This window comes from Anomaloglossus baeobatrachus, chromosome 2 (genome assembly GCF_048569485.1).
Source record: "Anomaloglossus baeobatrachus isolate aAnoBae1 chromosome 2, aAnoBae1.hap1, whole genome shotgun sequence".
Classification (NCBI taxonomy): Eukaryota; Metazoa; Chordata; class Amphibia; order Anura; family Aromobatidae; genus Anomaloglossus; species Anomaloglossus baeobatrachus.
Genome location: NC_134354.1, coordinates 342,825,796 through 342,842,109, shown reverse-complemented (window position 1 = coordinate 342,842,109; position 16,314 = coordinate 342,825,796). Strand labels below are relative to the sequence as shown.

Sequence of the window (16,314 nt, the reverse complement as noted above, 5' to 3'; positions counted from 1 at the left end):
ATATATTACAGGTTGATAGCAAATTTCTTCAACAGCGAAAACAGATTGGTTTCACTGGGGATTGAACCCAGGACCTTCTGCGTGTGAAGCAGACATGATGACCACTACACTATGAAACTTGTGATAGCCTGCAAAGCAATGGCAATTGAAAACGAGTTTTGACAGCCAGGGGAAAAAAATTATTAGTTCTGTTGGTGATGGAAGCCAAAACATCCCATCATTCGGCAACAAAGCCAAGAACTTCATATATTGTAGTTTGATAGGGTATTATTCCAACACCAAGAACAGATTGCTTTTACTGGGGATTGAACCAGTGTTAAGCAGACGTGATGACTACTACACTATGAAACCTTCTGGAAAGTTACTGTGTATTGGCAAGCAGAGCAGAATTGTAACTGATGGGGCCTTTTTATTGCTGAAGAAAAGTGTTTTTGGTAATGAAACATTTACAATTTTTATTACATATTTTACCAGTTTTATTCCTACAAAGGGATATTTCTTAAATTGAAGATTACATTGAATGTGTTACTTTTTTCTACACAGTTTAATCGTTTGCTTTTGTATTTATGGGAACTATACATTTTGAAACAAACAGGATTGTTATAATATGGGATTATGTTTTCTGCTAAAATGTTCAATAAAAAAGAAACCCAAAATCGTAGTTCTCCTTGTGATAGAAGCCAAAATGTATTGTCATTTGGCAACGAAACCAAGAATTTCATACTTTACAGGTTGATAGGAAATTACTTCAACACCGAAAACAGATTGGTTTCACTGGGTATTGAACCCAGAACGTTCTGCATATGAAGCAGACTTGATGACCACCACACTTTAAAACCTGTGATTCCTGCAAAGTAATGGCAATTAGAAACGAAATTTGACTGCCAGGAAAAAAAAATAATTCGTAGTTCTGTTGGTTATGGAAGCTAAAACATCCCGTCATTCGGCAACAAAGCCAAGAACTTCATGTATTGCAGTTGGGTAGGGTATTATTTTAACACCAAGAACAGACTGGTTTTACTGGGGATTAAACCCAGGACCTTTTGCGTGTTAAGCAGACGTGATCACCACTACACTATGAAACCTGTGAAATACTGTTGATAGCAAATTACTTCAACAGCGAAAACAGATTGATTTCACTGGGGATTGAACCCAGGACCTTCTGCGTGTGAAGCAGACGTGATGACCACTACACTATGAAACCTGTGAAAGCATGCAAAGCAATGGCAATTGAAAACGAGTTTTGACCGCCAGGGGAAAAAAATTATTAGTTCTGTTGGTGATGGAAGCCAAAACATCCCATCATTCGGCAACAAAGCCAAGAACTTCATATATTGTAGTTTGATAGGGTATTATTTCAACACCAAGAACAGATTGCTTTTACTGAGGATTGAACCAGTGTTTAGCAGATGTGATGACTACTACACTATGAAACCTTCTGGAAAGTTACTGTGTATTGGCAAGCAGAGCAGAATTGTAACTGATGGGGCCTTTTTATTGCTGAAGAAAAGTGTTTTTGGTAATGAAACATTTACAATTTTTATTACATATTTTACCAGTTTTATTCCTACAAAGGGATATTGCTTAAATTGAAGTTTACATTGAATGTGTTACTTTTTTCTACACAGTTTAATCGTTTGCTTTTGTATTTATGGGAACTATAAATTTTGAAACAAACAGGATTGTTATAATATGGGATTATGTTTTCTGCTAAAATGTTCAATAAAAAAGAAACGCAAAATCGTAGTTCTCCTTGTGATAGAAGCCAAAATGTATTGTCATTTGGCAACGAAACCAAGAATTTCATACCTTACAGGTTGATAGGAAATTACTTCAACACCGAAAACAGATTGGTTTCACTGGGTATTGAACCCAGAACGTTCTGCATATGAAGCAGACTTGATGACCACCACACTTTAAAACCTGTGATTCCTGCAAAGTAATGGCAATTAGAGACAAAATTTGACTGCCAGGAAAAAAATAAAATTCGTAGTTCTGTTGGTTATGGAAGCTAAAACATCCCGTCATTCGGCAACAAAGCCAAGAACTTCATGTATTGCAGTTGGATAGGGTATTATTTCAACACCAAGAAGAGACTGGTTTCACTGGGGATTGAAATCAGGACCTTCTGCGTGTTAAGCAGACGTGATGACCACTACACTATGAAACCTGTGAAATCCTGCAAATCAATGGCAATTGGAGACGAGTTTTGACCGCCAGGGAAAAAAAAAATAATTCTTAGTTCTGTTGGTGATGGGAGCCAAAACATCCCATCATTCTGCAACAAAGCCAAGAACTTCATATATTGTAGTTTGATAGGGTATTATTTCAACACCAAGAACAGACTGGTTTTACTGGGGATTAAACCCAGGACCTTCTACGTGTTAAGCAGATATGTTGACCACTACACTATGAATCTTGATGAAAAGTTACTGTGTATTGGCTAGCAGAGCAGAATTGTGACTGACAGGGCCTTTTTATTGCTGAAGGAAAGTATTTTTGGTAATGAAACATTTACAATTTTTATTACATATTTTACCAGTTTTATTCCTACAAAGGGATATTGCTTAAATTGAAGTTTACATTGAATGTGTTACTTTTTTCTACACAGTTTAGTCGTTTGCTTTTGTATTTATGGGAACTATATATTTTTAAACAAACAGGATTTTTATAATATGGGATTATGTTTTCTGCTAAAATGGACAATAAAAAAGAAACCCAAAATAGTAGTTCTCTTTGTGATGGAAGCCAAAATGTATTGTCATTTGGCAACGAAACCAAGAATTTTATATATTACAGGTTGATAGGAAATTACTTCAACAGCAAAAACAGATTGGTTTCACTGGGGATTGAACCCAGGACCTTCTGCGTGTGAAGCAGACGTGATGACCACTACACTATGAAACCTGTGAAATCCTGCAAAGCAATGGCAATTGAAAACGAGTTTTGACTGCCAGGAAAAAAAAAAAATTCGTAGTTCTGTTGGTTATGGAAGCTAAAACATCCCGTCATTCGGCAACAAAGCCAAGAACTTCATATATTGTAGTTTGATAGGGTATTATTTCAACACCAAGAACAGAATGCTTTTACTGGGGATTAAACCCAGGACTTTCTGCGTGTTAAGCAGAAGTGATGACCACTACACTATGAATCTTAATGAAAAGTTACTGTGTATTGGCTAGCAGAGCAGAATTGTGACTGACGGGGCCTTTTTATTGCTGAAGGAAAGTATTTTTGGTAATGAAACATTTACAATTTTTATTACATATTTTACCAGTTTTATTCCTACAAAGGGATATTGGTTAAATTGAAGTTTACATTGAATGTGTTACTTTTTTCTACACAGTTTAATCGTTTGCTTTTGTATTTATGGGAACTATAAATTTTGAAACAAACAGGATTGTTATAATATGGGATTATGTTTTCTGCTAAAATGTTCAATAAAAAAGAAACCCAAAATCATAGTTCTCCTTGTGATAGAAGCCAAAATGTATTGTCATTTGGCAACGAAACCAAGAATTTCATACTTTACAGGTTGATAGGAAACTACTTCAACACCGAAAACAGATTGGTTTCACTGGGTATTGAACCCAGAACGTTCTGCATATGAAGCAGACTTGATGACCACCACACTTTAAAACCTGTGATTCCTGCAAAGTAATGGCAATTAGAGACGAAATTTGACTGCCAGGAAAAAAAAAAAATTCGTAGTTCCGTTGGTTATGGAAGCTAAGATATCCCGTCATTCGGCAACAAAGCCAAGAACTTCAAGTATTGCAGTTGGATAGGGTATTGTTTCAACGCCAAGAAGAGACTGGTTTCACTGGGGATTGAACCGACGACCTTCTGCGTGTTGAGCAGACGTGATAACCACTACACTATGAAACCTGTGAAATCCTGCAAAGCAATGGCAATTGGAGACGAGTATTGACCGCAAGGGAAAAAAAAAAAAATTCAAAGTTCTGTTGGTGATGGAAGACAAAACATCCTGTTATTCGGCAACAAAGCCAAGAAATTCATATATTGTAGTTGGATAGGGTATTATTTCAACACCAAGAAGAGATTGGTTTCACTGGGGATTGAACCCAGGACCTTCTGCGTGTTAAGCAGACGTGCTGACCACTACACTATGAAACCTGATGAAAAGTTACTGTGTATTGGCTAGCAGAGCAGAATTGTGACTGACGGGGCCTTTTTATTGCTGAAGGAAAGTATTTTTGGTAATGAAACATTTACAATTTTTATTACATATTTTACCAGTTTTATTCCTACAAAGGGATATTGCTTAAATTGAAGTTTACATTGAATGTGTTACTTTTTTCTACACAGTTTAGTCGTTTGCTTTTGTATTAATGGGAACTATATATTTTTAAACAAACAGGATTTTTATAATATGGGATTATGTTTTCTGCTAAAATGGACAATAAAAAAGAAACCCAAAATAGTAGTTCTCTTTGTGATGGAAGCCAAAATGTATTGTCATTTGGCAACGAAACCAAGAATTTTATATATTACAGGTTGATAGCAAATTACTTCAACAGCGAAAACAGATTGGTTTCACTGGGGATTGAACCCAGGACCTTCTGCGTGTGAAGCAGACGTGATGACCACTACACTATGAAACCTGTGCAATCCTGCAAAGCAATGGCAATTGAAAACGAGTTTTGACAGCCAGGGGAAAAAAATTATTAGTTCTGTTGGTGATGGAAGCCAAAACATCCCATCATTCGGCAACAAAGCCAAGAACTTCATATATTGTAGTTTGATAGGGTATTATTTCAACACCAAGAACAGATTGCTTTTACTGGGGATTGAACCAGTGTTAAGCAGACGTGATGATTGCTACACTATGAAACCTTCCGGAAAGTTACTGTGTATTGGCAAGCAGAGCAGAATTGTAACTGATGGGGCCTTTTTATTGCTGAAGGAAAGTATTTTTGGTAATCAAACATTTACAATTTTTATTACATATTTTACCAGTTTTATTCCTACAAAGGGATATTGCTTAAATTGAAGTTTACATTGAATGTGTTACTTTTTTCTACACAGTTTAATCGTTTGCCTTTGTATTTATGGGAACTATAAATTTTGAAACAAACAGGATTGTTATAATATGGGATTATGTTTTCTGCTAAAATGTTCAATAAAAAAGAAACCCAAAATCGTAGTTCTCCTTGTGATAGAAGCCAAAATGTATTGTCATTTGGCAACGAAACCAAGAATTTCATACTTTACAGGTTGATAGGAAATTACTTCAACACCGAAAACAGATTGGTTTCACTGGGTATTGAACCCAGAACGTTCTGCATATGAAGCAGACTTGATGACCACCACACTTTAAAACCTGTGATTCCTGCAAAGTAATGGCAATTAGAGACGAAATTTGACTGCCAGGAAAAAAAAAAAATTCGTAGTTCCGTTGGTTATGGAAGCTAAAACATCCCGTCATTCGGCAACAAAGCCAAGAACTTCATGTATTGCAGCTGGATAGGGTATTATTTCAACACCAAGAAGAGACTGGTTTCACTGGGGATTGAACCCAGGACTTTCTGCGTGTTAAGCAGATGTGATAACCTTTACACTATGAAACCTGTAAAATCCTGCAAAGCAATGGCAATTGGAGACGAGTTTTGACCGCCAGGGAAAAAAAAAAAAAATTCAAAGTTCTGTTGGTGATGGAAGACAAAACATCCTGTTATTCGGCAACAAAGCCAAGAAATTCATATATTGTAGTTGGATAGGGTATTATTTCAACACCAAGAAGAGATTGGTTTCACTGGGGATTGAACCCAGGACCTTCTGCATGTTAAGCAGACGTGATGACCACTACACTATGAAACCTGATGAAAAGTTATTGTGTATTGGCTAGCAGAGCAGAATTGTGACTGACGGGGCCTTTTTATTGCTGAAGGAAAGTATTTTTGGTAATGAAACATTTACAATTTTTATTACATATTTTACCAGTTTTATTCCTACAAAGGGATATTGCTTAAATTGAAGTTTACATTGAATGTGTTACTTTTTTCTACACAGTTTAGTCGTTTGCTTTTGTATTGATGGGAACTATATATTTTTAAACAAACAGGATTTTTATAATTTGGGATTATGTTTTCTGCTAAAATGGACAATAAAAAAGAAACCCAAAATAGTAGTTCTCTTTGTGATGGAAGCCAAAATGTATTGTCATTTGGCAACGAAACCAAGAATTTTATATATTACAGGTTGATAGCAAATTACTTCAACAGCGAAAACAGATTGGTTTCACTGGGTATTGAACCCAGAACGTTCTGCATATGAAGCAAACTTGATGACCACCACACTTTAAAACCGGTGATTCCTGCAAAGTAATGGCAATTAGAGACGAAATTTGACTGCCAGGAAAAAAAAAAATTCGTAGTTCTGTTTGTTATGGAAGCTAAAACATCCCGTCATTCGGCAACAAAGCCAAGAACTTCATGTATTGCAGTTGGATAGGGTATTATTTCAACACCAAGAACAGACTGGTTTTTACTGGGGATTAAACCCAGGACCTTCTGCGTGTTAAGCAGACGTGATGACCACTACACTATAAAACCTGTGAAATCCTGTTGATACCAAATTACTTCAACAGCAAAAACAGATTGGTTTCACTGGGGATTGAACCCAGGACCTTCTTCATGTGAAGCAGACGTGAGGACCACTACACTATGAAACCTGTGAAATCCTGCAAAGCAATGGCAATTGAAAACGAGTTTTGACCGCCAGGGGAAAAAAATTATTAGTTCTGTTGGTTATGGAAGCCAAAACATACTATCATTCGGCAACAAAGCCAAGAACTTCATATATTGTAGTTTGATAGGGTATTATTTCAACACCAAGAACAGATTGCTTTTACTGGGGATTGAACCAGTGTTAAGCAGACGTGATGACTACTACACTATGAAACCTTCTGGAAAGTTACTATGTATTGGCAAGCAGAGCAGAATTGTAACTGACGGGGCCTTTTTATTGCTGAAGAAAAGTGTTTTTGGTAATGAAACATTTACAATTTTTATTACATATTTTACCAGTTTTATTCCTACAAAGGGATATTGCTTAAATTGAAGATTACATTGAATGTGTTACTTTTTTATACACAGTTTAATCGTTTGCTTTTGTATTTATGGGAACTATAAATTTTGAAACAAACAGGATTGTTATAATATGGGATTATGTTTTCTGCTAAAATGTTCAATAAAAAAGATTGAACCCAGGACCTTCTGCGTGTGAAGCACACGTGATGACCACTACACTATGAAACCTGTGAAATCCTGCAAAGCAATGGTAATTGAAAACGAGTTTTGACAGCCAGGGGAAAAAAATTATTAGTTCTGTTGGTGATGGAAGACAAAACATCCCATCATTCGGCAACAAAGCCAAGAACTTCATATATTGTAGTTTGATAGGGTATTATTTCAACACTAAGAACAGATTGCTTTTACTGGGGATTGAACCAGTGTTAAGCAGACGTGATGATTGCTACACTATGAAACCTTCCGGAAAGTTACTGTGTATTGGCAAGCAGAGCAGAATTGTAAATGATGGGGCCTTTTTATTGCTGAAGAAAAGTGTTTTTGGTAATGAAACATTTACAATTTTTATTACATATTTTACCAGTTTTATTCCTACAAAGGGATATTGCTTAAATTGAAGATTACATTGAATGTGTTACTTTTTTCTACACAGTTTAATCGTTTGCTTTTGTATTTATGGGAACTATAAATTTTGAAACAAACAGGATTGTTATAATATGGGATTATGTTTTCTGCTAAAATGTTCAATAAAAAAGAAACCCAAAATCGTAGTTCTCCTTGTGATAGAAGCCAAAATGTATTTTTATTTGGCAACGAAACCAAGAATTTCATACTTTACAGGTTGATAGGAAATTACTTCAACACCGAAAACAGATTGGTTTCACTGGGTATTGAACCCAGAACGTTCTGCATATGAAGCAGACTTGATGACCACCACACTTTAAAACCTGTGATTCCTGCAAAGTAATGGCAATTAGAGACGAAATTTGACTGCCAGGAAAAAAAAAAAATTCGTAGTTCTGTTGGTGATGGAAGCTAAAACATCCTGTCATTCGGCAACAAAGCCAAAAACTTCATGTATTGCAGTTGGATAGGGTATTATTTCAACACCAAGAACAGACTGGTTTTACTGGGGATTAAACCCATGACCTTCTGCGTGTTAAGCAGACGTGATGACCACTACACTATGAAACCTGTGAAATCCTGTTGATAACAAATTACTTCAACAGCGAAAACGGATTGGTTTCACTGGGGATTGAACCCATTACCTTCTGCGTGTGAAGCAGACGTGATGACCACTACACTATGAAACCTGTGAAATCCTGCAAAGCAATGGCAATTGAAAACTAGTTTTGACCGCCAGGGGAAAAAAAATTATTAGTTCTGTTGGTGATGAAAGCCAAAACATCCCATCATTCGGCAACAAAGCCAAGAACTTCATATATTGTAGTTTGATAGGGTATTATTTCAACACCAAGATCAGATTGCTTTTACTGGGGATTGAACCAGTGTTAAGCAGATGTGATGACTACTACACTATGAAACCTTCTGGAAAGTTACTGTGTATTGGCAAGCAGAGCAGAATTGTAACTGATGGGGCCTTTTTATTGCTGAAGAAAAGTGTTTTTGGTAATGAAACATTTACAATTTTTATTACATATTTTACCAGTTTTATTCCTACAAAGGGATATTGCTTAAATTGAAGATTACATTGAATGTGTTACTTTTTTCTACACAGTTTAATCGTTTGCTTTTGTATTTATGGGAACTATAAATTTTGAAACAAACAGGATTGTTATAATATGGGATTATGTTTTCTGCTAAAATGTTCAATAAAAAAGAAACCCAAAATCGTAGTTCTCCTTGTGATAGAAGCCAAAATGTATTGTCATTTGGCAACGAAACCAAGAATTTCATACTTTACAGGTTGATAAGAAATTACTTCAACACCGAAAACAGATTGGTTTCACTGGGTATTGAACCCAGAACGTTCTGCATATGAAGCAGACTTGATGACCACCACACTTTAAAACCTGTGATTCCTGCAAAGTAATGGCAATTAGAGACGAAATTTGACTGCCAGGAAAAAAAAAAATTCGTAGTTCTGTTGGTTATGGAAGCTAAAACATCCCGTCATTCGGCAACAAAGCCAAGAACTTCATGTATTGCAGTTGGATAGGGTATTATTTCAACACCAAGAACAGACTGGTTTTACTGGAGATTAAACCCAGGACCTTCTGCGTATTAAGCAGACGTGATGACCACTACACTATGAAACCTGTGAAATCCTGTTGAAAGCAAATTACTTCAACAGCAAAAACAGATTGGTTTCACTGGGGATTGAACCCAGGACCTTCTGCGTGTGAAGCAGACGTGATGACCACTACACTATGAAACCTGTGAAATCCTGCAAAGTAATGGCAATTGAAAACGAGTTTTGACCGCCAGGGGAAAAAAGTTATTAGTTCTGTTGGTGATGGAAGCCAAAACATCCCATCATTCGGCAACAAAGCCAAGAACTTCATATATTGTAGTTTGATAGGGTATTATTTCAACACCAAGATCAGATTGCTTTTACTGGGGATTGAACCAGTGTTAAGCAGATGTGATGACTACTACACTATGAAACCTTCTGGAAAGTTACTGTGTATTGGCAAGCAGAGCAGAATTGTAACTGATGGGGCCTTTTTATTGCTGAAGAAAAGTGTTTTTGGTAATGAAACATTTACAATTTTTATTACATATTTTACCAGTTTTATTCCTACAAAGGGATATTGCTTAAATTGAAGTTTACATTGAATGTGTTACTTTTTTCTACACAGTTTAATCGTTTGCTTTTGTATTTATGGGAACTATGAATTTTGAAACAACCAGGATTGTTATAATATGGGATTATGTTTTCTGCTAAAATGTTCAATAAAAAAGAAACCCAAAATCGTAGTTCTCCTTGTGATAGAAGCCAAAATGTATTGTCATTTGGCAACGAAACCAAGAATTTCATACTTTACAGGTTGATAGGAAATTACTTCAACACCGAAAACAGATTCTGCATATGAAGCAGACTTGATGACCACCACACTTTAAAACCTGTGATTCCTGCAAAAAAATGGCAATTAGAGACGAAATTTGACTGCCAGGAAAAAAAAAAAATTCGTAGTTCCGTTGGTTATGGAAGCTAAAACATCCCGTCATTCCTCAACAAAGCCAAGAACTTCATGTATTGCAGTTGGATAGGGTATTATTTCAACACCAAGAAGAGACTGGTTTCACTGGGGATTGAACCCATGACCTTCTGCGTGTTAAGCAGACGTGATAACCACTACACTATGAAACCTGTGAAATCCTGCAAAGCAATGGTAATTGGAGACGAGTTTTGACCGCCAGGGAAAAAAAAAAAAATTGAAAGTTCTGTTGGTGATGGAAGACAAAACATCCTGTTATTCGGCAACAAAGCCAAGAAATTCATATATTGTAGTTGGATAGGGTATTATTTCAACACTAAGAAGAGATTGGTTTCACTGGGGATTGAACCCAGGACCTTCTGCGTGTTAAGCAGACGTGATGACCACTACACTATGAAACCTGCTGAAAAGTTACTGTGTATTGGCTAGCAGAGCAGAATTGTGACTGACGGGGCCTTTTTATTGCTGAAGGAAAGTATTTTTGGTAATGAAACATTTACAATTTTTATTACATATTTTACCAGTTTTATTCCTACAAAGGGATATTGCTTAAATTGAAGTTTACATTGAATGTGTTACTTTTTTCTACACAGTTTAGTCATTTGCTTTTGTATTTATGGGAACTATATATTTTTAAACAAACAGGATTTTTATAATATGGGATTATGTTTTCTGCTAAAATGGACAATAAAAAAGAAACCCAAAATAGTAGTTCTCTTTGTGATGGAAGCCAAAATGTATTGTCATTTGGCAACGAAACCAAGAATTTTATATATTACAGGTTGATAGCAAATTACTTCAACAGCGAAAACAGATTGGTTTCACTGGGGATTGAACCCAGGAACTTCTGCGGGTGAAGCAGACGTGATGACCACTACACTATGAAACCTGTGAAATCCTGCGAAGCAATGGCAATTGAAAACGAGTTTTGACCGCCAGGGGAAAAAAACTTATTAGTTCTGTTGGTGATGGAAGCCAAAACATCCCATCATTCGGCAACAAAGCCAAGAACTTCATATATTGTAGTTTGATAGGGTATTATTTCAACACCAAGAACAGATTGCTTTTACTGGGGATTGAACCAGTGTTAAGCAGACGTGATGACTACTACACTATGAAACCTTCTGGAAAGTTACTGTGTATTGGCAAGCAGAGCAGAATTGTAACTGATGGGGCCTTTTTATTGCTGAAGAAAAGTGTTTTTGGTAATGAAACATTTCCAATTTTTATTACATATTTTACCAGTTTTATTCCTACAAAGGGATATTGCTTAAATTGAAGTTTACATTGAATGTGTTACTTTTTTCTACACAGTTTAAACGTTTGCTTTTGTATTTATGGGAACTATAAATTTTGAAACAAACAGGATTGTTATAATATGGGATTATGTTTTCTGCTAAAATGTTCAATAAAAAAGAAACCCAAAATCGTAGTTCTCCTTGTGATAGAAGCCAAAATGTATTGTCATTTGGCAACGAAACCAAGAATTTCATACTTTACAGGTTAATAGGAAATTACTTCAACACCGAAAACAGATTGGTTTCACTGGGTATTGAACCCAGAACGTTCTGCATATGAAGCAGACTTGATGACCACCTCTCTTTAAGACCTGTGGTTCCTGCAAAGTAATGGCAATTAGAGACGAAATTTGACTGCCAGGAAAAAAAAAAATTCGTAGTTCTGTTGGTTATGGAAGCTAAAACATCCCGTCATTCGGCAACAAAGCCAAGAACTTCATGTATTGCAGTTGGATAGGGTATTATTTCAACACCAAGAACAGACTGGTTTTACTGGGGATTAAACCCAGTACCTTCTGCGTGTTAAGCAGACGTGATGACCTTCTACGTGTTAAGCAGACATGATGACCACTACACTATGAATCCTGATGAAAAGTTACTGTGTATTGGCTAGCAGAGCAGAATTGTGACTGACAGGGCCTTTTTATTGCTGAAGGAAAGTATTTTTGGTAATGAAACATTTACAATTTTTATTACATATTTTACCAGTTTTATTCCTACAAAGGGATATTGCTTAAATTGAAGTTTACATTGAATGTGTTACTTTTTTCTACACAGTTTAGTTGTTTGCTTTTGTATTTATGGGAACTATATATTTTTAAACAAACAGGATTTTTATAATATGGGATTATGTTTTCTGCTAAAATGGACAATAAAAAAGAAACCCAAAATAGTAGTTCTCTTTGTGATGGAAGCCAACATGTATTGTCATTTGGCAATGAAAGCAAGGATTTTAGATATTACAGGTTGATAGCAAATTACTTCAACAGCGAAAACGGCTTGTCTTTACTGGGGATTGAACCCAGGACATTCTGCGTGTGAAGCAGATGTGATGACTACTACACTTTGAAACCTGTGAAATCCTGCAAAGTAATGGCAATTAGAGACGAGTTTTGACCGCCAGGGGAAAAAAAATAAATTATTAGTTCTGTTGGTGATGGAAGCCAAAACATCCCATCATTCGGCAACAAAGCCAAGAACTTCATATATTGTAGTTTGATAGGGTATTATTTCAACATCAAGAACAGATTGCTTTTACTGGGGATTTAACCAGTGTTAAGCAGACGTGATGAATACTACACTATGAAACCTTCTGGAAAGTTACTGTGTATTGGCAAGCAAAGCAGAATTGTAACTGACGGGGCCTTTTTATTGCTGAAGAAAAGTTTTTTTGGTAATGAAACATTTACAATTTTTATTACATATTTTACCAGTTTTATTCCTACAAAGGGATATTGCTTAAAATGAAGTTTACATTGAATGTGTTACTTTTTTCTACACAGTTTAATCGTTTGCTTTTGTATTTATGGGAACTATAAATTTTGAAACAAACAGGATTGTTATAATATGGGATTATGTTTTCTGCTAAAATGTTCAATAAAAAAGAAACCCAAAATCGTAGTTCTCATTGTGATAGAAGCCAAAATGTATTGTCATTTGGCAACAAAACCAAAAATTTCATACTTTACAGGATGATAGGAAATTACTTCAACACCGAAAACAGATTGGTTTCACTGGGTATTGAACCCAGAACGTTCTGCATATGAAGCAGACTTGATGACAACCACACTTTAAAACCTGTGATTCCTGCAAAGGAATGGCAATTAGAGACGAAATTTGACTGCCAGGAAAAAAAAAAAATTCGTAGTTCTGTTGGTTATGGAAGCTAAAACATTCCCGTCATTCGGCAACAAAGCCAGAAACTTCATGTATTGCAGTTGGATAGGGTATTATTTCAACACCAAGAACAGATTGCTTTTACTGGGGATTAAACCCAGGACCTTCTGCGTGTTAAGCAGCCACGATGACCACTACACTATGAATCCTGATGAAAAGTTACTGTGTATTGGCTAGCAGAGCAGAATTGTGACTGACGGGGCCTTTTTATTGCTGAAGGAAAGTATTTTTGGTAATGAAACATTTCTAATTTTTATTACATATTTTACGAGTTTTATTCCTACAAAGGGAAATTGCTTAAATTGAAGTTTACATTGAATGTGTTACTTTTTTCTACATAGTTTAGTCGTTTGCTTTTGTATTTATGGGAACTATATATTTTAAAACAAACAGGTTTTTTTATAATATGGGATTATGTTTTCTGCTAAAATGTTCAATAAAAAAGAAACCCAAAATCGTAGTTCTCCTTGTGATAGAAGCCAAAATGTATTGTCATTTGGCAACGAAACCAAGAATTTCATACTTTACAGGTTGATAGGAAATTACTTCAACACCGAAAACAGATTGGTTTAACTGGGTATTGAATCCAGAACGTTCTGCATATGAAGCAGACTTGATGACCACCACACTTTAAAACCTGTGAAATCCAGCAAAGTAATGGCAATTAGAGACGAGTTTTGACTGCCAGGAAAAAAAAAAATTCGTAGTTCTGTTGGTTATGAAAGCTAAAACATCCAGTCAATCGGCAACAAAGCCAAGAACTTCATGTATTGTAGTTGGATAGGGTATTATTTCAACACCAAGAACAGACTGGTTTTACTGGGGATTAAACCCAGGACTTTCTGCGTGTTAAGCAGACGTGATGACCACTACACTATGAATACTAATGAAAAGTTACTGTGTTTTGGCTAGCAGAGCAGAATTGTGACTGACGGGGCCTTTTTATTGCTGAAGGAAAATATTTTTGGTAACGAAACATTTCCAATTTTTATTACATATTTTACCAGTTTTATTCCTACAAAGGGATATTGCTTAAATTGAAGTTTACATTGAATGTGTTACTTTTTTCTACACAGTTTAGTCGTTTGCTTTTGTATTTATGGGAACTATATATTTTAAAACAAACAGGATTTTTATAATATGGGATTATGTTTTCTGCTAAAATGGTCAATAAAAAAGAAAGCCAAAATCGTAGTTCTTTGTGATGGAAGCCAAAATGTATTGTCATTTGGCAACGAAAGCAAGGATTTTAGATATTACAGGTTGATAGCAAATTACTTCAACAGCGAAAACAGCTTGTCTTTACTGGGGATTGAACCAAGGACATTCTACGTGTGAAGCAGACGTGATGACTACTTCACTTTGAAACCTGTGAAATCCTGCAAAGTAATGGCAATTAGAGACGAGTTTTGACCACCAGGGAAAAAAAAAAATAATTCGTAGTTCTATTGGTGATGGAAGCCAAAACATCCCGTCATTCGGCAACAATGCCAAGAACTTCATATATTGTAGTTGCATAGGGTATTATTTCAACACCAAGAACAGATTGGTTTCACTGGGGATTGAACCCAGGACCTTCTGCATGGTAAGCAGACGTGATGACCACTACACTATGAAACCTGTGAAATCCTGCAAAGCAATGGCAATTGGAGACGATTTTGACCGCCAGGGAAAAAAAAAAAAATTCAAAGTTCTGTTGGTGATGGAAGCAAAAACATCCTGTTATTTAACAACAAAGCCAAGAACTTCATATATTGTAGTTGGATAGGGTATTATTTCAACACCAAGAAGAGATTGGTTTCACTGGGGATTGAACCCAGGACCTACTGCGTGTTAAGCAGACGTGATGACCACTACACTATGAAACCTGATGAAAAGTTACTGTGTATTGGCTAGCAGAGCAGAATTGTGACTGACGGGGCCTTTTTATTGCTGAAGGAAAGTATTTTTGGTAATGAAACATTTACAATTTTTATTACATATTTTACCAGTTTTATTCCTACAAAGGGATATTGCTTAAAATGAAGTTTACATTGAATGTGTTACTTTTTTCTACACAGTTTAGTCGTTTGCTTTTGTATTTATGGGAACTATATATTTTTAAACAAACAGGATTTTTATAATATGGGATTATGTTTTCTGCTAAAATGGACAATAAAAAAGAAACCCAAAATAGTAGTTCTCTTTGTGATGGAAGCCAAAATGTATTGTCATTTGGCAACGAAACCAAGAATTTTATATATTACAGGTTGATAGCAAATTACTTCAACAGCGAAAACAGATTGGTTTCACTGGGGATTGAACCCAGGACCTTCTGCGTGTGAAGCAGACGTGATGACCACTACACTATGAAACCTGTGAAATCCTGCAAAGCAATGGCAATTGAAAACGAGTTTTGACCGCCAGGGGAAAAAAAAAATAATTCGTAGTTCTGTTGGTGATGGAAGCCAAAACATCCTGTTATTCGGCAACAAAGCCAAGTACTTAATATATTGCAGGTTGATAGGATATTATTTCAACACAAAGGACAGATGGGTTTCACGGGGGTTTGAACCCAGGATCTTCTGCGTGTAAAGCAGACGTGCTTACCACTACACTATGAAACCTGTGAAATCCTGCAAAGCAATGGCAATTAGAGACGAGTTTTGACCGCCAGGGCAAAAAAAAAAAAATCGTAGATCTGTTGGTGATGGAAGCCAAAACATCCCGTTATTCGGCAACAAAGCCAAGAACTTCATATATTGTAGTTAGATAGGGTATTATTTCAACACTAAGAAGAGATTGGTTTTACTGGGGATTAAACTCAGGACCTTTTGCGTGTTAAGCAGACGTGATGACTTGAGTTGAGCGCGGTTCGAGGTTCGAGGTTCTCCAGTTCTAGGCTCG

The 16,314-nt window shown here is 36.0% G+C and overlaps 9 non-coding genes across 9 annotated transcripts; all 9 read right to left on the bottom strand.

Moving 5' to 3' along the window:
- Nucleotides 1–1,131: 1,131 nt before the first annotated feature.
- Nucleotides 1,132–1,204, bottom strand: TRNAV-CAC (transfer RNA valine (anticodon CAC)). The gene has a single exon. It is a non-coding gene; the product is annotated as a tRNA-Val (tRNA).
- Nucleotides 1,205–2,834: 1,630 nt separating this feature from the next.
- Nucleotides 2,835–2,907, bottom strand: TRNAV-CAC (transfer RNA valine (anticodon CAC)). The gene has a single exon. It is a non-coding gene; the product is annotated as a tRNA-Val (tRNA).
- Nucleotides 2,908–4,064: 1,157 nt separating this feature from the next.
- Nucleotides 4,065–4,137, bottom strand: TRNAV-AAC (transfer RNA valine (anticodon AAC)). Its single transcript has one exon. It is a non-coding gene; the product is annotated as a tRNA-Val (tRNA).
- Nucleotides 4,138–4,552: 415 nt separating this feature from the next.
- Nucleotides 4,553–4,625, bottom strand: TRNAV-CAC (transfer RNA valine (anticodon CAC)). Its single transcript has one exon. It is a non-coding gene; the product is annotated as a tRNA-Val (tRNA).
- A 1,143-nt stretch (nucleotides 4,626–5,768) lies between these two features.
- TRNAV-AAC (transfer RNA valine (anticodon AAC)) lies at nucleotides 5,769–5,841 on the bottom strand. The gene has a single exon. It is a non-coding gene; the product is annotated as a tRNA-Val (tRNA).
- Nucleotides 5,842–9,377: 3,536 nt separating this feature from the next.
- TRNAV-CAC (transfer RNA valine (anticodon CAC)) lies at nucleotides 9,378–9,450 on the bottom strand. Its single transcript has one exon. It is a non-coding gene; the product is annotated as a tRNA-Val (tRNA).
- Nucleotides 9,451–10,562: 1,112 nt separating this feature from the next.
- On the bottom strand, nucleotides 10,563–10,635 carry TRNAV-AAC (transfer RNA valine (anticodon AAC)). The gene has a single exon. It is a non-coding gene; the product is annotated as a tRNA-Val (tRNA).
- Nucleotides 10,636–14,975: 4,340 nt separating this feature from the next.
- On the bottom strand, nucleotides 14,976–15,048 carry TRNAG-ACC (transfer RNA glycine (anticodon ACC)). The gene has a single exon. It is a non-coding gene; the product is annotated as a tRNA-Gly (tRNA).
- Nucleotides 15,049–15,711: 663 nt separating this feature from the next.
- On the bottom strand, nucleotides 15,712–15,784 carry TRNAV-CAC (transfer RNA valine (anticodon CAC)). The gene has a single exon. It is a non-coding gene; the product is annotated as a tRNA-Val (tRNA).
- Between the last annotated feature and the right edge of the window lie 530 nt (nucleotides 15,785–16,314).